The sequence below is a fragment of the Dermacentor albipictus genome, chromosome 5, assembly GCF_038994185.2.
Source record: "Dermacentor albipictus isolate Rhodes 1998 colony chromosome 5, USDA_Dalb.pri_finalv2, whole genome shotgun sequence".
NCBI lineage: Eukaryota > Metazoa > Arthropoda > Arachnida > Ixodida > Ixodidae > Dermacentor > Dermacentor albipictus.
Genome location: NC_091825.1, coordinates 41,690,796 through 41,714,169, shown reverse-complemented (window position 1 = coordinate 41,714,169; position 23,374 = coordinate 41,690,796). Strand labels below are relative to the sequence as shown.

Sequence of the window (23,374 nt, the reverse complement as noted above, 5' to 3'; positions counted from 1 at the left end):
TGTAGCCCCATTAGGTGCCCGATGTAGGCATTCGATTCTGACCAACATACTTTCCTATGCGTTTTTTTTTTCCATTTCGGTGCCTCCGCCTCACAGAAAAAAATACATTGTTGCGGCGCAGCGAATTGTCGCATGGTGAAAGTTCGATTTTGATACTTCTTTTGCGGAAAGTAATGGGCGACGGGACGCTTCAGTTGCCGGATACGTTTATTATATTATTGCGAAAGCAATTATAAGGACACTCCAGGCGCATTCCTGCCGTCGCCGTCGCCCTCATGTTTCGTATAAAGTCCAAGGGGGATAAAATCGTGACCACGCGCTGCATGCTGTATGTGCGAATGAAAGCGTAGGGGGGGAGGTGGAATGGGTGAGCCGACGATGGTGGCTTAGTCTTGTGTGCGCAAAGGAGAAAAGCGGGGAGCAAGCGCGCCGCCTTCCGTCGCACGCAATACATCGGGGGGAGTGGATGGAATCGGGGCGGAATCCAGGATTCTGTGTATCTATGATTGTGCAACATGTTTATTTGCCTTGTTTGACGCATTACATACAGTTACTTTTTCTTACATACATAGACTCATCGGAGACTTATACGTATACTTAAATATCTTGTTGCGATGTTCTGTGTATACATGCAGTGAACTATGTTTCCAGTGACACTTTTTTTTGTCCTTTATCAAGCCGTATTTTCACATTTGTATATCCCATTGTATCTTTGCATTTCTAATGTACGAGGGCGAGTCAAATGAAAGTGCGCCTACCCTAACCACGCAATAATGGTTCGGTTCATTATCTGCGAGGCATGCGCGTAGGAGAACGGCATGTCTCATTTACAAAAGTGACACACAGGTGTGAAGATAAATGTTCTTTAATGCTCTCATACACTGGGTTGAATATGGTTGCGTCACATAATGGGCACTTCAAAAGTTGAACAGCTAGGTGTCGCGAAGTTTTTGACAGCTAAAGGTGTTTCCGAAACAGAAATTAATCGCCGTATGGCTGCCGTTTACGTTGAACACGGCATTTCATTGACCACTGTGAAGCGTTGGAGCAAACGGTTCAAAGGACGTTGTAAAGACATTCCAAGGCCGGGCCATAACCATCGTGCAATCACCCCCCACACAATTTCAAAGGTTCATGAGCTGATGAAACAAGAACGGAGAATAAGCATCGATGAACTGGCAGACCGTCTGAACATCAGTCACGGTTCGGTTCACGCCTTAATTCATGAGCTTCTCATTTCTCGGCTCTTTGGAGCGCAATGGATCCCCAAGATTTTGATCCATAGCGAGAAGACGGAGTACTTTCGCGCTGCCTTGACTCATCTGATCGGTTATCACAATGAGGATGATGAATTCATGTTTGCAATTGTGATCGGGGACGAACCTTGGTGCCACTACTACGAGCCTGAAACACGACGGCAAAGCTTACAGTGGAAACATTCGAATTTACACGCCCAAAGAACGCAAAGGCCATCATTTCCGCTGGAAAGGTGTTGTTGACTTTTCTTTCGGTCGTCAGGGTCCATTACTGATAGAATTTGCTAAATCTTGAGAGGCTATCAATTGTTTCCGATATTGTGAAACGCCAGAACGGCAGTGTGTCGCAATCAAGAAGGAACAACGTGGAAAATTGACGAATGGGGTCATCTTGTTCGACGACAATGGCTGTCCCCAGGTCGCTTATGTGGTTAATACAAAACTGGCAAAATTCAAGTGGGAAACGCTTCAGCATCCGCCATACAGCTCAGACCTGTCACCTTGCGACTTCTACATTTTGGGGCAATGGAAAAAACAGCTCAAGGGAACCAGATACAGACTTTTTGAAGCAGCAACCCAAGGAGTTTTATAAGACGGGAATCACGCGACTCGTTAGTCAATGGGACAAATGTCTAAATTCTCATGAAGACTACTTTTAAAAGAAGTACCTCGTTGTTGGCTCACATTTATTTGACTTGCCCTCGTATATCTTGCAGAATTCCTGCTTTTTATACGTGCCCTCTGTTGCGACTGATTTCGGTGCAATTACTCACGATACACGACCGGTGACAGCTGCTTCTGCGTAATACATTAAAACAAATTACAGCGTCATTGAGATTTTTCACTGGCCATTGCATATATACAAGAATGTAAGCACGGTTCTTGCATGACAAAGTTTCATTAACATATTTGTCCTCAACTTGTTCAGTTCATTGCCTTTTAATTTATCATATCAGTGGCATGCACTGCTTTCCTGGTTTCGAACTGATATAGTTCTAAAGTTCGTGTGATAATTTCTTCACTTAAATAGACAAAAATATGGAAGCATTGATATCAGTTATTTTGGGCAATATTTTTGGCACATACGAGTATATTCTTTTATGAAGAAATACACATTTTATTGTTTTGACTGTGCGTAGCGTTCAAGAATTCGTTTGCAGCATCTTTGGCAATGACAATGCAGTTATTCATGTATTTGATCCCTTGACAAATTGTTTAAGAGGAAGCTTTAGCTCGGGCCCAATCCGACGCGACCTATTCAAATACTTGTAAAACGCAGAAACCCTTTTCTTAGATAATCCTGCTAATCGCTTTTACTGAAATTCGTTGCATTTGAGAGAGAAAGTTAAATCCTAGTTCTGTTGGAAATACAACTTCGATTTAGGGCCTGAATGTTGTTTAAAATATTTTGAAAAATTCGAAAGTTTGAAAATATAGAAACACGACGTTTACAAACTAATAGCTATGCATGAATAACAGACACTGTGGTTCTGTAAACGGCATCTATTATAACAGTCAAAGGGGGCAAGTTTGCTATGTCAATTTGTATTTTACGTGAATTGGTTACGTTGTGTACAAGGGTTCTGCACAAGCCGTATTTCCACAATATTAAATTTTTTTGAGAATCATGTGTAACATATCCATTTTGTCCGCTGTAGATGTACTATTAGATGCAATTCACAGAATTGTGATATCATTTTTCATTGTTGAGTCACGGAGTTTTAAACTTGATAGCTTCGTTTTCTGAAAATTTTCGATTTGGCCAATTTTTAATAAATAATTGACCACATAAATAAAAAATTTGAAAGCAGTAGTCACTAGAATTAAACTTTTAAATGCAACAACAAAATTTCTGGCTACGCCACTGGCCCCGTATATATGTATGTGTATATATATATATATATATATATATATATATATATATATATATATATATATATATATATATATATGTACACACGTAGGGCCAGTGGCGTAGCCCCCCCCGAACAAAATTTCTGGCTACGCCACTGTCCTCTACCATCGCAGGCGGCAACTTGTACCATCGCCAACTTACAGAAACTGATTGCACCCGACATGCCCTCCGAGCACGCTCGTGCGCTCTACCGCGTTCTGATTTCCTACCAAGATATTTTTGACTTTAACGATCGTCCTTTGGCCCAAACAACAGCTGTTAAACATCGCATTAATACCGGCGATGCTCCTCCTATTCATCGCCGCCCGTATCGAGTATCACCGGCTGAGCGTCAAGTGATTCACACCGAAGTTCGCAAAATGCTTGCCAAGAACATTATTGAACCGTCATGTAGTCCATGGGCGTCACCGGTTGTGCTGGTAAAAAAGAAGGATGGCTCATGGCGCTTTTGCGTGGATTATCGGCACCTTAACAGGGTTACCAAAAAGGACGTGTATCCCCTACCTCGGATTGATGACGCCCTTGACTGCCTCCACGGTGCTCGCTATTTCTCCTCTACTGACCTTCGCTCCGGCTATTGGCAGATTGCCGTGGACGATCTCGACCGCGAGAAGACTGCCTTTGTAACACCCGACGGTCTTTATCAATTCAAGGTGATGCCGTTCGGCCTATGTAACGCTCCTGCCACTTTTGAACGCATGATGGACTCCCTTCTTCACGGTTTCAAATGGTCCACGTGCCTGTGGTACTTGGACGACGTTATAGTATTCTCCCCAACATTCGCTACGCACCTCGAGCGCCTCTCAGCAGTCCTGGACGTTTTTCGGCGAGCCGGTCTGCAACTCAACGCATCGAAGTGCCAATTCGGCCGTCGCCAGATTACCGTCCTTGGACATCTCGTTGACGCGAACGGAGTGCAACCGGACCCTGGCAAGATCCATGCTGTTACGCACTTCCCTGTTCCGAAGTGTGTCAAGGATGTGCGCAGCTTCATCGGCCTTTGCTCGTACTTTCGCCGTTTCGTCAAAAATTTCGCGGCCATAGCACGACCACTAACCGAGCTTTTGAAAAAAGACGCCCCTTTCCAGTGGGGCGATAACGAGGCCTCTGCATTCTCGCTTCTCATCGATCTTCTCACAACGCCTCCCGTTCTGGCCCATTTCGATCCTTCTGCGCCTACCGAAATCCGTACTGATGCCAGCGGTCACGGAATTGGCGCAGTACTGGCACAACGCCAGCGTGGCCACGACCGTGTTATCGCTTACGCCAGCAGGCTCCTCTCGCCCGCGGAGCGCAACTATTCCATCACTGAGCGTGAGTGCCTGGCCCTAGTTTGGGCGGTTGCGAAGTTCCGCCCATACTTATATGGCCGACCCTTTTCCGTTATCACAGACCATCACGCGCTTTGTTGGTTATGCTCCTTGAAAGACCCTTCAGGAAGACTTGGTCGTTGGGCCTTACGCCTCCAAGAATATTCGTTCTCTGTCACCTACAAATCTGGCCGACTACACAAGGACACTGACTGCCTGTCTCGCTACCCGCTAGACGAGCCTGACGACGCTGACAGTAGTACCACCGACGGCATTTTCTCTGTGTCTGCCTTCGCTAACATCGCCGATGAGCAGTACCGAGACCTATCGCTGCGAGTACTCATCGAGCGTCTGCGCTCTACACCTACCGACGCATCCGTTCGCCGATATGTCCTCCAGGGCAGCTTTCTGTACCGAAGGAGCTTTCTCCCTGATGGCCCTGATCTTCTTCTTGTCGTAGCAAAACATCTACGACAAACTGTGCTCTTTCAGATGCATGACGCACCCACTGCAGGACATCTTGGCGTAACCCGCACGTACGACCGCGTCCGCCGCCGCTTCTATTGGCCTGGTCTTGCTCACTCCGTCCGACGCTATGTTGCTGCCTGTGATCCCTGCCAGCGTCGGAAAACGCCTCAGGTGCTACCTTCCGGTCATCTCCAGCCGATCACCGTCCCTGTGGAACCGTTTTTTCGTGTTGGATTAGACCTCCTCGGTCCCTTTCCCACGTCATCCTCTGAGAACAAATGGGTAGCCGTCACAACTGATTACGCCACCCGATGCGCTCTCACGCGGGCTCTACCTACCAGTGGCACCACTGACGTCGCCGACTTTCTCTTGCGTGACATTATCTTACACTCTAAGAAAAAAGAGAGTAAAAAGTGAGTCACGGCAACTTGACTCTCTTTTTTCTTCCGAAGACCCACTTTTGCGCGAGTAGAGTCACAAAGAAGGGTCAACATTCCCGCATGGGTCGTTTGACTCTCAATAGCACGCTAAGAGTCATGGAAGATCGCCATTCCTCTGATATTCGAGATGAGTCTGGCGAGAGAAAGATTTTAATGCAGGGGAACAAATACCAGATAAACTCTTCTGTTTTAGGCAGGCCCTCGGGTTCCTGTCCTGGTTGTAATGCCGTGTATCATTCTTTCATCCTTGTCATGTTCTGCAATTACTTCGAACTCTATATATTGATTTTCCTTGACCATGTTTGTTGATACCTCACACGCTTAAGCGATAGCTGGATTCCCATGATAAGGAAAACTTGGATTTGTCACACTGGATTCTGACCATAAGTAAATCTAAAAAAAAGCATTGGCTACTAAAGAGAGCACAGCAAAGAGATAAGTTCAGTAGGTGCAGTCAACAGTGTCGATTGTAAATGTAATTCCGCGACTTAAACTAAATTTGGAAGATTTAAGTTCCAAAATCAATATCTTGTGATGAGGCGCACGGTAATGGAAAGCTGCAGATTTATTTTCAGCAGCTCGGGTTATTTAACGTGTACGGAATGCACGGTTACGCGCGTTTTCGCATTCTGCCCTCGTTGGAATGTGACTGCCGCGGTTGTGATTGGACCCGTCACCTCGAGCTCAGCAGCGCAACACCAAAGCCATTGGGCTACCGCAGTGCGTTGCGTTCCGCGGCCAGAAACAAATATTAGCGTACGCAACACTGCTTTGGAACCCCCTAGAAATATAAAAACAAAAATACAGCAGTTTCGCCCCAATGCTGCATGAACCACTGCACGAACTATTCCTCGAACCAAGGTTCGTTGTTTCATCGGCTCAATAAACTGCAGTAAACATTCGCTTACTCCTTAAATTAGGAAGCACTGGCTCACGCGCGTACGTGCAAACAACAGATCTCACTCAATGACGGCGAACACTCGCTGTCACAGCGTTGGCGTGACGAAGGGCGCGAACAGAGCGGACCGAACGCTTCTGCTGCCTCTTCCGTCAAGGCGTCTCCGCAAAATTGCGTTATCTGAGCACCCCCCCCCTCCCCCCAGCTTTGCGTCCATAGGAAATTATCACCAAAACAGAGCGAGGGTGGCGCAAGACCGGGCTGAGCAACGGCTAGAGGAGGAGAAGCGCGCTAAACTAGCGCATCCCTCTCCCCGCTTGCGCGCGTTTTATCACGTGACCTCCTATAGATACTTGGGGCGCCCATTGAGCCCGGCTCAGCCTCAAACACTTCCTTTAACGCGCACAGCCAACGGCGCGGGATAGGATCTTATCGCACTTGACTTCATACGAAAGCTCACGGTAACACCGACAGATATATTTCGACGGTTGTGTCCATATAATTGCTATCGCAAAATTCGCAATAAATAGAAATTTTCACTAAGGACCAACCACGCTGCTTCTCCATGTCGTGACAGAACGGTGAACGGTAGTTCTAGAAAATGTGCTGCTAAATCTCCGCCAAATGACTACGCTCGCATTTGGTGACAACGGCACACAGACGCAAGAACTTGTGGAGGAAATACCGGAGTTCTGGCAGCTTCAGGTGCACTAGATCATTCAGTAACATGGGCGGCTTTGTAGTTCTACCTCACATCAGAGCAAACTGCACTCGACAGAAATAAAGGGCAGCCGCACCGTTAGAGCTAAGCAAATTAAGGACAATTACGCCGCGTCTTCACACTTCGAGCATGCTCCGACAGCCCCCAGATAGATATTTCAAACGTAACCACGCTCGGACGAGCAAATTTTGCTTCTGCCAAGTGAACGTAGCGGGTATTTCAACACGCGTGTTAAATTCATGGCTGTTTCATTCGTGCGCATTACTTAAGTGACGTAAAATTATCAGTGAGCAAAACAGTTTTTATTTCAACGCGAGGAAACAAAACCGAAACTAGCGCAACTGTTTTGCTCAGTTGTCAGATACAAAATGATCCAAAGCCGAAGCCGTCAATAGCATGACGCCATTTTAAAGTTGCGATCCACACGCGCGAGTGCGTTGTCGTTGAGTGGTTCTGAAATCTCTGCGTTAGGGGCGACTGCAACCAAGCGTTGCGGCAAGTTACGGTGGGAGCTTCTGTGCGTGCTGTGTGATTGCGACGAGGGGACCGCCGCCAGCAGCAGCGTATCGCCGATTTCGTCTTTCGGTTTGCACTGCATCTTTCATTGTGATATGGGAGATCGCAACGGACAGAGACGACCAGATGCATACGAACCACTACCAGCGGGGACCTGTGACCTGTGCCATATTTCTCTTAACGTCTCAGGTAAGCATATCAGCTTTTGTTCCGAGTTTACAAACGGCGCGGACTCGGCCCTTCCGGTATGGCTACATTTTGCGCCACGTTTCTCTTGGCAGTTCACAGATGTTTCTTGGGCATGCGTGCGCGTATGTATGCGAAAATACTACTGGCAGACGGAAGCCTCAGGAGAGCATCTGAAATTATTGCAAAGCTGTACTGCCAGGAGAAACACCGTTCTTAACGACTCCGGTGACGAGTGGCCTGTCGCATCGAAAAATCCGTATAATATCAAGTACTGCGTAACTTGAAGTGTAGATACAATACTAGCACCAGTGTGACTTTCGCTGGCGAAGACAGGTAGTCGAAAAGACAGCTTGTGTATTCTGAAGATTTACTAGCGCTTTAGGTATATTACCGCGAATAATAAAAGCGCTACAACGCTGTATGGCAGTGTCAGGCGATGTGGCAGCACAGATATCTTAAGAGCGGTAAAGCGGCTGCATGCACAAGCGAACAGACACGACGCTTTAAAAGCGCTGAAACAGAAAAAATTTTATGTGCATTTGGCTGTAAGTAGAAAACACAAAACACGTTAGCTGACAATCTAAGCCGATGTATAGTGTTATTATTTTTTATGTAATCTTTATTTTCATGGTGGTAAATATTTAAAAGCATGAATTTGCTGCAACCTTTATATAGTAAATCCTACTAGGCGTACAAAACCTGGCTGTGTTATGCACAGAAGTTGTGGTATTCCTACTGGATTTTCTATTTTGAGTCCGGTGTTTTATGAAAAAGAGGGTCTTTTTAGTTGTAGTCTTATGTTAGTGCAGATATTTGGCAAGCAGAAATGAATTGATTGCAAAGTTGTACCTCCTGGTGATCTGCATATAAACCCAAGTTTATCCTGTCTTGGCTATTGTAATGTGCATATAACAATTTTAAGTATATACTGCTGTAGTTGGCTTAGTCACTGTCGCGTATTTTGTAAAAGTAGAAGGCTATGATTATTTTACTGTTTTCATGCAGAAATACCTTTCTTTCTTGTACCAAGAAACGTTCACAGCATTGAATGAAATGAAGTGTGGTGTATTATTCTACTAATTTAATAAAGGGAATTTCGTCTGCACTGCATCAGAGATTAGTTTACTTTCTTTTACTAAACAATGCGTTATCTCCTCTGCTACTGCTGTTCTGTGTATTTTTGTAATTTTGAAATGTACTTTATTTTAGGTATTCAAGAAATGCCAACATCCAGAAGACGCCATCTTATCCAGCACGTTATGGGTGAGACAGATCGTAGCAGGCACTTTCGCATATCTCATTAGCATATGATGCTATTTGTTGTAATTTTTGTGTTCACTTTCCTGGCCTTTATTCATTTCAGCATTATTGTGCAAAGGGTAATACTTTTACATAGAGATAGAGTAATTGTCCAAAGGAGAGACATGGCTGGAGGAGACGGCACACATAAGCCTCCTTTGTCCGTATTTCTATGTTGCGCAGTTACTCTGTCATTGTCTACCAACAAGGCCAAGTTCTTCATCAGCTACATTTACTAATTCTCCGTTATTACAATTTCATTGATACAACATTGAAAGTACAGAGGTACACAGGAAGACAGAGACTTGAAATGATGAAGAGCCGTAGAACAAGGAGCATCGCTGAAGCCAATGTTTCGACAAAAAGAAGGAGATAAGTTTTCTTGTCAAAACATAAGCTCCAGTAAAATTTCTTGTTCAATCACTATTTATGATTAAAAGACAGCATTATTGCTCTTGCTGAAGTATTATGCATTATGGAATAAAAATTAGCAGGGTTAAATGTCAGGAATGTGAAATTTCTTGTGTATTTTAATGCTACAGCGAAAGCCAGAAAAACAAGATGTAGAGAACCACATTGTTATTTGTCACTACCCAGTTTGGCCAGCTTTATCAGAGCATGCACTTTGTTGCATTATCGACCACTGGAATTCATTAATTGAATTGCTTCGTGATTACTTATATTTAGAAATGCTGAACATGTTTTAATGCAGCTTAACATAGTGCGTGTAAAAAATATACAATGACATTTTAAGAGGCTTGCAGTTGACTAGCAGATCATTTGATGGTATGAGCTCGGGTTTCCACTGAGCTTCCATGCACAAATCGGATGCACATTCTCTTTTTTTCATTGCTTGGATTTTCATAAGCATAGGTACCATTTCTTCTTTGTCGATGTTCTAGTTGTGTTGTAGGACCTAACTGTTTACATTTATTTGTATTGGTATCCATGTTACACAGACAGCTTAATTTTTCTTGTAAATTGTGACATGGTAGGACTAAGAGCATTTGTGCAAATTTGCTGCAGGTACACTCTGGTCGCTCCCGCCCCTGCATCCTACCACCACTGTGTCCTGACTACGTCCACTAGAGAGTTCGAAGCCTTTGGCGGCTCCTGCCACTGCGTCCTGCCACCACCGTGTCCTGACTACGTCCACTAGGGAGTTGGCAGCCTTCGTGATGATGCCAAGCAGGCTGGAAGCCGACAGAAAGATTAAGGTAAATACATGTGATTAAGTGGCAATTTTTTGAGTGAAGTGGCTTGTAGCCACTCAGCAATGAAAGAGTTAACTTCAAAGCAGTTTAGACTCCCTGCTATCTGTGCAGGGATGCTCAAGTCCATGCAGTTTGCCTTAGCCGCCAAAAGGCTATGTGGATTACACGAAACGCGCTGCAAATTTTGAAACCAGTAGGAGACCACTTGTACAATTTTTTTTTCTTGCTTAACAAAAAACTGCTTTGATAAAGCTTTAGCAATCTAAAAACAATACAGTGTACACACATACATGGTAGTGGGCATAAATTTACTAGGACTGCCTCAATAGTAAGTATGCCGATAAACACACCAAAACTGACTTTTTTTGCTAGTTCATCCTCATCTCTGTGCACTGCTGCATAATTTATGTTCCTGAAACCAGTTTTTGCATGCAGCACAACCCGTAAATATGAGGATTACATCAATTTGCAGCTTTTGGTGTAAGCCAGATTCATGAAAATAAAGTTAATAGGCCATTTTGTCCATTTTTAATGACCCATAATAAACTGAGCAATGGCTAATAAGCAGTTCAGTTTTTGGTGTAAGGTCTCTCTTTATTGCCCTGAAAAATTTGGCCCCCTTAATGAAGGAACCAATTTTTCTGCTATGCCTTTTATGATGCATAGATTGGTGCATTACACAAAATCTCACTTAGTGCTTGCGCCAGTAAAAAAACTTTTTAAGTTAAGTATTTTTTGAAATTAACATTTGTGCTATATTGAAGGGCCTCCAGTTTTTCAAAAAAAATTTTCAAGTGGTCGTGTTCCAGGTTGGTACAGTTCGCATAGAATAGCCTACTTACACAAATAGGGAGGGCCATGCCCTCCGTGGTTGCTCAGTGGCTATGGTGTTGGGCTGCTGAGCACGAGGTCGTGTGATCGAACCCCGGCCACGGCGGCCGCATTTCGATAGGGTCGAAATGCGAAAACACCTGTGTACTTAGATTTAGGTGCACATTAAAGAACCCCAGGTGGTCGAACTTTCCGGAGTCCTCCACTACGGCGTGCCTCATGATCAGAAAGTGGTTTTAGCAAGTAAAACCCCATAATTTAAGTTTTTTTTAGGGAGGGCGAAGTAATCTTGACTTTATGTTAAGATACTATTATTGATCTACAAAAGACAAAATGAAACATTCCATCCTATAAGCAGCTCTTCACACTCATTTACACTTTTGCACATTTTTATACCTGAAGTCTGGTGGCTTGTGTCTGTTTTCATTATCTGCTATGTGCCGATGGTAAACTTCAGGTTTGCCCTATGGCGAAGAATATTGTGGTGCTTATAGATATCGATCTATGTTTTTCAGGTTGCCGCGAAATTTTACCAAAGCCGTACCACACACTCGGGCCAGGCCTTTTTGCAAACGGCGTATAACCAGGCTCAACGCATGAGTGTCAAGTGGGTCCGGAGATCAAGGCAACCTGCTGTGCAACCAGCGTGCAACCTTTTGTGACTCCTCTACATGTTCCACCTATTTCACAGCTGCACCTCAGCTGCAACTTATCCAAACAGCATCACCAACTGTGGTCACTCATCGAACCATGGATGAATGTTGGGGTGGAGTGATTTGAAGAGACATTCTATTTGTCTCTTCAAATTCTTAGCAAATACTTGTGTTATTATAATTAATATGTGTCTGTAGTGCCTAGTTTTTAATGGTTCCTTTCTATTAGAATTCTCACCATCGATTCCTGGTATTATAATGTATGTCTTTATGCCCAGTTTTTCGTAGTTGTTTCGTACTTGTGTATGTAATTGATAGGTTCCTACTTGTTATACAGAAGGCTAAAATGCAAACTTACAGCATTTTTTTTCTTTCTTTTGATAATCTACAGCACTGCAAAGTGTTCAAGAAATGTAACCTAACGTGGGCTCTCGTGCAGGAAAAATTTAAGAGCAATATAGAGTACTTATTTCAAACACCCATTATTCTTGGAAAAGTCAAGAATATAGGAGCACAGAAAAGAAAATATTAAACTAGAGAAACATGAGTTCCCCTCATAAGTCTGATAATAATGCGACTTCCTTTCGCTGCAAAGATACCTGTAATGTACTCGCATACAAGGTTTCAAGCAAGAAAGCTATGTTGCCCTTGGCATTTCTCAGTGCCTATTTGCCACACTGACGAATGTCAAAGGCATCGTAGGTTTCATGCACACATTGGTTGTGTTACACTTTTGAGTATTGCATTTCTCAAACACAAAGGTTTACAGCAGTGCTTTAAATAGCAAGTGCATTTCCTAGTTTATTAGTGCAAGAGTAGCAGTACAGATCATGTAAAAATTATTTTACAGACTATATGTCCATGGATGCACGCTTCTGATGACATAGCAGTGACGTGTTCGTGGGATGAATGTATTTATTTCAGATTTAAATATTGGCTTCCAGGTCTGGGTTAGTCTCTTACACTGAGTAGTCTAGGTCAGAGCCCATTTACTAGAGAAAGTGAATTAAACTAGGAATTATAAACATCAAAAGATCTTGTTTAGGACACCAATAAGACAATCAGCAAGGTTCTTTGGTTATTCATTTCCAAATTTGTGAGGATATATTTTATGACTGGTTTCAATATTGTGAGAACAAATATTTGTTTATTGTCACACTAGAGTTGGCTGCCCCCATTTGTATACAACCCCTTTACAGGCTAAAAATTCAGCGTGTTACCCTATTTACTCGCATAATTGACTCAAATTCAGGGGTGCGATCATTACGCTGGTTAAATTTCCCGCAAAAAGAAAAAAAATATATTATCTGGCATTTACTACGGGATGACAACAGGTCAACAAATAGGCGGCTGCTGCTGTATGTAGTGCAGGACACGAAAAAAAATGGTGGCCGGCAGAGCAAGCCGAACGCGCCGAATGCGTTTTTCTTCTCGTGAGTACATTACAGTGCATTCAAACAGTTTCTTCCATATTAGTAATGAATAATATCGGCAAGTTTGCGGCAATAACATAGCCATGCCCACTTTGAGGGGACAGAGATGGGCACGCTTAGCTCTGCCAGTGACATAGGAACACATGGTGGGCATGCTGCGGAAACTGCGGCATTTGTCTTCACCACTATCCTAATGTGGCACGTTTCCGCTAAGGGTGGGCGAATATCTTAGCTGCGTTACAAACGTCGGCGAATGAATAGGATACACTTCTAACCTATCAGTGTAAACGTGGCTGCTATCATTGCCGCTCGCGATTTGTTGCGTGCCCACAATTGCAGATGAGAAGTATTGAAAGACCCCTTTTTTTTGTTTTTGTTGACCACAACCATTATAAAGCCTACACATAATAAAGGAAAGTTTGGTTGTAGCTTTTTTTTGTCGTAGAAGTGCGGAAAGTGATGAAAGGAATGAAATGGGGCATCTGCTTAAGAAAGTTTTTTGCATGCAGACTGCTTGGTTCGTCTTGAAGAGTCGTTCGCATAGCAGTTGACAGATGGTAAGCGCGATCATTATTAGCTAGATTTGGCACATGACACATCGCTGCGGCAAGTTCGGGGTGAAATCATTACATGGGAAATAAAAAAAATCGAATTTTGACGACAAAATTTAGGAGTGCGATCATTACGCGAGTGCAATCGTTATGCGAGTAAATACGGTAATAGGCTGTTTTTGGTTTTGTGCACTTTATGTTAAGGGATGCAAATGGTGACATACAACAGAATGCAAAAATGACTAATGAATTCAAGCAGGGCATGGGGCGTTTTAGGCAGATGTGTGCGTGTGCTATTTATAAAGCTCCCCATGGTATGCCTGAAGGTATTTTCTAACACTTTGGTAGAATACACTGACACCCCCTTATTAACTCTTCAAAACAACTTTTTTATATATTTGTACTAGAGATTTGAATATACTGTCATTCATAAAGTGTTTTATTAGATTTGAATTGTCATTTATTTTTGTGTAGCTGCTGTTTTTCAGTTATGTCCTACACAGTGGCAAAATATTTTTGTGGGCACTTTCCTGTGTATAAAATTTTCAGAAATAGCTTCATGCTGTATCTTATTTAGCTACTCGTATACTGCAAAGTGGTGATACCTATCCAAACGGCTTGCACAATTGCTGGAACTATGCAAAATATATATTAGGCCACATAAATTATTTTACAGATTGCAATTTCAATTAGATATCAGCATTCTGCATATCTTGAAGAGTACGTATGCCAAATTTCGAAGTATAGGACAACTATAAGTGCATAAGCTTATTCTCATGCTATCGTGAGAAAATGTTTTTGAAGTATATTCAATAGTTTTTTTTCACAATAGCATGAGAAGTATGCAAGATTAGTAGGCAGGCCTCTCTGCCTGCCTACTAATTTTGCATACTTCTAGTAACTTTACATGCTCTTTGAATAGATATCGGCACTTTGCAGTCTACAAAAAGCTGAGGTAGCTACAGCACACTGCTTTTTGTGAAAATTTACACAAGAAAGTACCTGCAAAGATCAGTGTATTTTCCCATTGTGTAGGACATAACTCAAGAAGCAGCTAAAGAAATACTAATGACATATATGACATCTGCATGAAGAACTCTACAATTTGCTCTCTTTTCAATCCTCTAGTACGAATAATAAGACTGTTTAGAGTAATATTCAATCAGCAAAACATGCCCCTTGCTATAGTGACCTACAACATAGAAACGCAAATTGAACGCAAGTCTTTTTGTTGAAGCGACTCTGGGCTGTCTTCCCAAGGGCTTCTGTTAAACACTGAAATTTCCTGCATTTACCAGAAGTGCAATACTAAAATGTTTGTGTATGTGCAATTGGTATTGGCAAACTAACAGAAAAAAAGACAGTTCTGTGAAATGAAGAATTGACTATAACTTTGTTCGACATTTACATTTTGACTCCATATCTTTGTTTTATGCTTTGTACTGAGTGTTTCAGCAGTGACTGCTGCTAAAAATTGAACATAACTGCTTCATGACAATGCGACAATTTTTGCTAACAGAAATTTATAGCAGTGGCAGGCATTATAATTACCGTACTCAATAACGTCTAGTTTGTAAGAACTCAGACTAGCACCAGTTCCGAGATACACAACCCAAAAAGACATGATCAGATAGGTTTATCTTCCACACAGAATTGTCCCATAAAGCTTACAAAATGTTTTGTGGCTAAGTAATATCTGCAACAGCAAAGCATGTTCCACCAAGTATGGCGATAAATATTTCAGAGCTGTCAGTCTGAGGACTCCTACAAACTAACAATACCTTCAGCACTGACTAGCCTCAATAATAGGATGTCAGCCATTTTGCTGAAATTAATAAAACTTCAATTATTGTGATCTTGTTTACGAAAACATTTGCAATTGTAATTCAGTTCTAGTATCTGTCACTTTTGTAATTATTTTCCAATTAGTTTTTCAGACTACAATTTTTGGTAATAGAGGTATTCATTGCAAAAAGATCTAGTACATGGCACTTAATAATAAAGGTACTGGTCATCGTAGACTTTCTGTTGCACAGCTGTTTCTTGAAATCTGAAGGGATGTAGCCGCCTCCTTATGTTAGCTAGAAACGGAAATCTGTCAGTATGTTTTGTTTAAAATACAGCTGATCAACCCGATAGTTAGGCTGCTTGCCAAATATAAGTTATAACGATAATAGTGAAGGACCATAATAACAGAGTGATGCTGACTCATAACTATGTCCAGCTACATCCACGCAGCTGTGCCATACAATGTGCATGTGTTCAGAAGAGCCAAATGCCCCAGAGAGAAAGCAACAGTAACTCATTGTTTGTCATCTTGTTCAAGCAGATTATGTGCTAGCTGCAATTTATGCTCAGTAAATACATAAATCAGTCATGTCAGGTGTCTTACTTTAGGTTGCAAGTTCGAAGTTCTTGTAATCTTGCTTGTTTTTATTTTGTTTTCTTTGTGAGAATGAGTGACTTGGTTGCCTTCGCACATATTCTCAAAACTGTTTCATCACTGGGAATGAGGAAATTTAATTTGCATATTAAATTCCCAGTTACTAATTTGGTCGGCTTTGAGCTTAATTCTCTTATCTTTTATATGTTTATCTACCAAGTAGTCTTATCGTTCATTGAAACATATCCATGTAATGCAGAGAGGGCACCCAAATTATAAATATCTCTTCTTGCTTTCTACCCTGCTCTGGTGTTTTCAAAACCTAGCATTGGTGCAATGGCCTGTCTGCAGAAAAGTAGTAAAGTGGCTAAATTTAAAGGTCAACAACACGATTAAGATACAAAGCAAAAATATAAGTTTGCAATTGTCCCCCATAACGAGAGTTCTGCTTAGAATTTAAAAAAAAATGGACATCCTGCTGTGGTGTGAGAATTGCTTTGGGTGCCAAGGAGACTACGTAGCACCTGTACTAGTGTATACAAAGCAAAAAAAAGATCACTCCAGATTGGAGCGGCAGTGGGAAGTCAAGCACAGATGCTTTATTTCACGTACCATTAATGTGATTTATCATCTGCTCCTGTTGTATGGGAATGCATACATTGGGAAGACAATCCTTTGCGCCATTGTTACCTTAGCGGGACACCAGAGAAAGGTAGAAATCGAGAACAGGTATTCACACTTGGTTGCCCACAGTGTGTTATTTGGATGTGTTTCACTCTACAAAAGACTACTGTGGTAGGTAATCATAATGACAAAGACAAAAGAATTAAAAGAGGTATGTGTCCGTCATCCGTCCATGACCTCCAGTGTTTATAGAAACACTTCTTTGTGTATATGTGCCAAGCCGTAGGGAGGCTTTACGTAACTCAGTCATGCTTGCTAAGCTAAAGATTGGAATAAGGAAAATCACAAGAACATTGTATGAGTGATTTATAAATGTGGCACCTAAAGTAACTTATTCATGTATGTCCTGAGGATAGATTACAGTCAGTGCATAATGTGCTCTTACAGGATGACTTGTGATGAGTAAAAGAAGCCTTCCTCACATCTTCCTCTTTGTTTCTTTTGGATCTTTGTGCACTATGTGTATTGTTACAGTTGCGTGCATGCAGCTGGGTATAGTTTGTTTATGTGTTCTGCTTCCTCTCTTGTACTCATCATTCATGCGCTATCTTTGCCGTAACAAAATACAGCTGCCTGTGCTACTTATTTTGTCAACGTGTTTGCATTATGGAAAGTTCTGTATTAGCGGTTATTTCTACCTGTGAAATTGTCTGTGTCAGCTATTTTACTTAGTCTTGCAAAAGTATGCTTCTCAAGATAAATAAATGATCACTGTAAGTGTTGCTGTGTTTATTTTTGTAATTTTGTCAGTTATGAGGTTTTTATAGACTGTTGCATGTTGTATGACAGAATAAAATTGATGCACAACTTTTTAATGTGGTGTTTTTCAGATCAATTTTCATCACGCTGACATGCACAAATTGTGTGGGAAAAAGTGCCAACAAGAGTACCATAAGGTAAGACAGCTGTTTTTACTATTAGACTGGATTATCAATTGCCAACCAGTTGTTTTCAGCAAGCATAGCATAATGCATAGATAATGTAATCTAAGTTGGAATATTGTTTTTATTGCACTTCATTATATGGGTCTCCTTTGTGCATAAGTGCAGCCTCTCTTATTTTTTATGTGTAGCTTACTTGCTTAGAATGTTAAGTCGTAAGTTAAGTCTTTTAGAACAGGGAAATAGGTTGAACTTACGAATACTTTGACATATTATAAGAGACTTGTGCGGTGGTGAATTAACCTTCTACATGGGTTACATAATATTTTGGGGTCTCATTATGGTTCTGAGTGGCATTGCAGTGTCATGCGTATGCAGCTGCAGGCTACATATTGGATATTTATTTAAGACTGTTTTGCTTAGTTGGCTATTGATTCCAGTTTAATGGTAAAGAGAACTGTCTTGCTTTCATAGTGATTCTGTGCTGACTTATACATTTGAATTTTCCAGAAGACAGTAACAAAGATTGATGAAATATTAACTTTTTCTTGCTAACCTGCCATGTGCTTTTTGTCAAGTTTACTGTGGATTCTTTGTTATCCTATGTTGTCTTTTCATAGTAGTCTTCTTGAGAACTAGCCGTAGTCGTGTGTACTTACAGCAAGAGTTGTTGACACATTTTGAAAAGCGGCTCGACACTGCCATCCAAGAGTGAAACGACTTACATAGATTAGTTACCTTACTTTATTTGCAAGAGGCCGGCACCACGCACTAAGGGTAACTTGACACACATGCTGGAGTCATCAGACTCATCTAGCATAGTTACCGGAATGATTCTTGCAGTGTTCACATGACACTTTATCTTGAGTCGTTCGACTCATTTAGAATTGTTAACGGACTCCCTCAGCACTAGTCTTGTAACCCTTTTGAGAGGGTATAGGCGACTATTACAACAGAGTATGCATGACTATTGTGTGCGGAGTCACGTGAACACCTTGTATTGAGCACAGATAGTCTCGGGACTCTCTGCCAAAAGAGAGTTCGGGTGTCTCCCACAAAGTGAGTCGTATACGTGACGAGTCCAGACTCTTCGAAAAGAGTAAGGGATACTCTTTTTTTTCTTAGTGTGTAGTGCATGGCGCCCCGCGACAGCTGCTTACTGACCGTGGTCGTAACTTCCTCTCGAAAGTTATCGCCGACATTGTGCGTTCCGGCTCTATTCAACACAAGCTGACTACCTCATACCATCCTCAAACCAATGGCCTGACAGAGCGCTTAAACCGTACTCTTACCGACATGCTGTCCAAGTACGTTTCGCAGGACAACCACGACTGGGACGTTGCCCTTCCTTACGTCACCTTTGCTTACAATTCTTCCCGGCACGACACCGCCGGATTTTCCCCATTTTATCTACTCTACGGTCGCGAACCGACCTTGCCCCTTGACACGGTACTTCCTCCTGCTGCGACCTCAACAACCGAGTATGCGCGCGACGCCATCGCCCTCGCCGATCATGCACGCCAGCTTGCCCGTGCTCGACTGACGGACTCGCAAACCACGCAGCAGCGTCGGTACAACGCCCGCCACCGTGACGTACAGTTTTCGCCTGGTGCACTCGTGTTCCTGTGGTCGCCCTGTCGTCACGTTGGACTTTCCGAAAAGCTCCTTTCGCGGTACACAGGGCCCTACCGCGTGATGCGCCAGGTGACGCCTGTGACTTATGAAATTGCTCCTGTGAGCTCAACCTCGTCATTTACTCTGGCGTCCAGTGATGTTGTGCACGTCAGTAGGCTCAAGAGCTACTACACTGCTTCAGAGTCCAGCCTTTAGTCGCTCCGGGACGGCGCTTTTGCCGCCGGGGGTAGTGCTAAGGGGTAGTATTCCCAATGACAAAGAGCCGCGCAGGAAGAAGACGAAGACGACGATTGGAAGCTAGCGCGGGCCGTTGCCTCTTGGTCAACTGCGGCGTATTGCCTTGTAAATATACTTGTAAATAGCTTTTCGCCGGTGTCTTCCTACGTAACAATATATATATATATATATATATATATATATATATATATATATATATATATATATATATATATATATATATATATATATGTATATATAGGAGAAGAGAGATGGTTAACCGACGAGGAGCCCGATATTTATTAGTCAAAATCATAAGAAGCCAACAACCGCGTTAGTTGGCTTCCTACAATTATGACTATATATATATATATATATTGTTTCTCTTATAACGCTTCATGGTTCTACTCGCATTTGGACCCAAGATAAACTTATTTATGTAAGGTGGCGGAGTCCTTGACGCCTGCTTCATCTCCGCCGCGGATCCGGCTCAGTATTTCACCATCTCCGGTATCGGGCCACGTATTGCTGTCCATGCGCCGTGATATATGGGCGTAAGCTGGCCAGGAAATCCCCCCACCCCCCCCCCCCCCTTCCTGGGTACGCTAGCCCAGTATTGCACTATCTTCGGAATATCCGCCCACATTCATGTCACCTATACGGAAATAAGCCGGCCAGGGTACTCCCCCCTCCTCACTGAAAAGGCATGCCCGGTACTGCACTATCACCGGGATCGGCGCACCGATTCATGCCGCCTATACGGACGTCCAAGGCTCACGCTTTCACCATATCCTCCTCGTCAGCTTTCCTCTTCGTGCTGTCTTCGCTATCGCTCTTTCATCCGCGGCTGCACTCTGTGTTCGCACTTTCATCTTTAGCTGTACTCGTTCGCTCAGTTACGCCGACGGACGACGCCGGCGCTAGACGCAGGAACAGGAGACTAATTATAGCTGCGCTCTAAAACTGAGGAGAGGTCTTACCCACTGCATGCGCTAAGAGAAAACTGCATAGGCAGTCATGTGGTATCTTTCGCGGTAGCTGCCATGTCTCGGGGCACAATGGCGGTTTTGTTCTGATGTTGCGTGCTCTTGTGTGTGTCGCTACGTAGGTATCGTACAGTGTCAAAGGCGTCATCTACGCTGATTTGCGTGAGTCACCGTGTTTTGTTCCGCTGTGTTATGGAGACGGTGCTCTCTCGGCTGTCGTTGTGGCCATGGGGGACTGCAAGAAGTAAAAAAGCGGGAAACAAGCGCCGTTGTACGAAGTACACCACGTACCACACCCCGACGGAAGGATGATCTGAGAATATATTTGTCGTCTTTAGTGGATTCATGCTAACGCGCCGTCACAGACTAAAACCGCTTTGCTTCAGAATATGCACGATGCAATGCTTGCAGGTCAGTGACAGCTCTGCAGTGCTCCTGCTTTTGACAGTGGACGATGCGTTTGCGCCATGTAAAACAGACAAGTGGAAGGACAGGAAAGAAGCGGCTGCGGCGAGTAATAACGATACGACCCCTGCTTGCCGCATACAACTTATCTGTGTACTTTAGGGGCGCAGGCAAGTGAAGGTTGCTGGATACAGTGCATGCGTGAACAAGGCTCGAATGAAGAACGTAAGCCGGCGCGCACATCAAACGGCTAATGGTCATACGCAGACCAGGTCAACGCTCTAGCCCCAGGCATACACGCTCACTGTTTGGCACCGCAAGGAGGATACCACAGAAGTTTGTTTCCCGAGAGCTCCATTTACCATGAGAACAATGTACCTCATGCCGCAATAAGTGTGTCTAAGCGTGCAACGATGTTCTCTTCTGCTGGCCCCCTTGTCGGCGTGCTTTGACTCTTCACATCTTCGCGGTGCCCGGCTGATTGAAACTTGTTCAATAAAGCCAAACATTTCCTGAAGCTATGACCAGCATATGTATTTGTTATCATTAATTCCGCAGATAGAATAGCCATAGGTCGACGTGTATTGATGAGCGTAAAAGGCTGCCGGCCATCGCCTGCGCAATCTTGCGGTGCAGCGAGAATGCGCAGAGCTATATTCAGAAAAGCTGGAAAAGGTAGCGGTAACCTGCCTCAAGATGTGATTTGCAGAGTTTATAATGAACTAATTTCAAAGCTAGAGCACAATACTCGGACGAAATGACCTTGGCGACGGTATCGTCGTGGCACACCGTGATTGGATCCGTTGGTCGCATGACCACGGCGCGCACGTATGCGCGTATGCGCGCGGCCGGGTGTGGTGAGAAATGTGAGAAATGTGGGCAACAGTGGTGAATCTGCGCCGACAAGATAGTGGAGTAAGGCCACCTTCAGGCGTCAATGAGCTTCAGAAATAGCGACGTCAGGGCTTCTGTCAGGTTTTGCTTCTTCCTTGGATTCGTGTTACAAATTTCGAATATTCGCGCTAGCAAAAGCAGCAGTGAGCTGCTATTGACTGCTACGGAGCGGAGGCGCCATCCCGTGAGTTTTAGTCGAACCAGTCAGATTGTCCTCATTTGACGAGTTGTGCGACAAGTCCACGACGAGGCGCTGCACCTTCAAAATGAATTGCGTTGCTCCACGCTCGCGTAGCGGAGCACAGCCCGCGTTAGCTATGACTAGTGTTCCCGTATATGCTCCCGCAGGGATATACAGGAACGATAGCTATGACTAAAGCTATGACGCGCTGGTAGCGCCGCTGTTCGCCAAAGCGTGGCCGCATGCGTAAAGCATCCTGTCTTGGAAGGAAGCCAACTTCAGGGTTGCGCTGCCGCCCGCCGCGTCACCGCCGCCGCCAGTCTAGCATGAAGCTCTGCACGGGCTCGGGCTTGTCCGAAGCTCCCGGGCGTGCCAGGACGGACGGGGTAAGCCCGTCCGTTCAGGCCCGGTGGCTCGACTTGGGCTGGATTAACAGTTTTAACGTGGGTCGGGCAGCTTGGGCTTAGGAACTTCGGACTTGGGTCAGGCGCAGGTTTTCACTTGGGTGCGTAGTACGCCAGGTGATTGTTGCTTCGCAAAAGTGTAATACAGAAAACGCCACCCTTACAGAAATTTGGGGAAACATTAAAGGGTGCTGCTGCTTTTGTGAAGGCCTTTTCTAGCGCTATCGTTCAATGGGTCTCGCTACGAATGAAATGTCGACGAGAATGCAAAACTTTCATTAACATTGGGCGTGCGATATGGCGCGTTATTTAAGCAAAGAGTGAAATCGGCGAGCGCAAGCGCTATACAACGGAAATAAGTACCAATAAAACGCTTTTGAAAAGCGTTCTCTCATAAATGAAGTTCCGACGGTGGGCTGCTCGGTTCTATGACCCTTAAGTTGGAATTTCATCGCGGCGAAAGCGCGGCAGGACCGCTTCCGAACCAATGACGGCCCGCCTCGTCACGTGACCAGCGCAGACCTAGTGTGGGAAAGCCTGCGCATAGGACGTTGCTTATTTACTTGCTACGCGTGGTACGGACAGCATACATGCATACATACATGCAAAAATAGCTTTTCGACGAATTGCTAATCAGTGAGGTTTCGAAACGGCCACAGCTGTGCAATGTGCAAGACAACTTTCGCAATAGGGGGGTCCTTTTGGGATGCATTTAGGGACGCCTTGCTAATACACTGACACCGGTAAGCAAAAACGCCAGTTGTAATGAACTGCGAGATTGTTGGTGTGAATATTTTTTAATGCTGCAGACGCTCGAACGGCATGACAATGGTTGTGTTAAAAGCAATTTGTCTCGCCTAACTACCGAAACGCCGAAGCTTGTCGGAAACTCGATCTTTGTCGCCAAGTAAACTTCGTGCCCTTGCCATGATTCGCACAGAAGCTCTCTTCGTGGCGCTCCTGCGAGAGCACGTTTGTATGCATTTATTGTCCGGGTTTACGGACACATCA

General features: G+C 43.8%; 1 protein-coding gene and 1 long non-coding RNA gene across 2 annotated transcripts in view; one reads left to right on the top strand and one right to left on the bottom strand.

Moving 5' to 3' along the window:
* Positions 1–23,374, bottom strand: part of LOC135902147 (uncharacterized) — a 154,177-nt gene that overhangs the window by 23,828 nt on the left and 106,975 nt on the right. The gene's annotated exons all lie outside the window — the stretch shown is intronic.
* On the top strand, positions 7,441–12,218 carry LOC135902105 (uncharacterized). The gene is made up of 4 exons (XR_010564404.2): positions 7,441–7,713; positions 8,923–8,976; positions 10,039–10,229; positions 11,573–12,218. It is a non-coding gene; the product is annotated as an uncharacterized lncRNA (long non-coding RNA).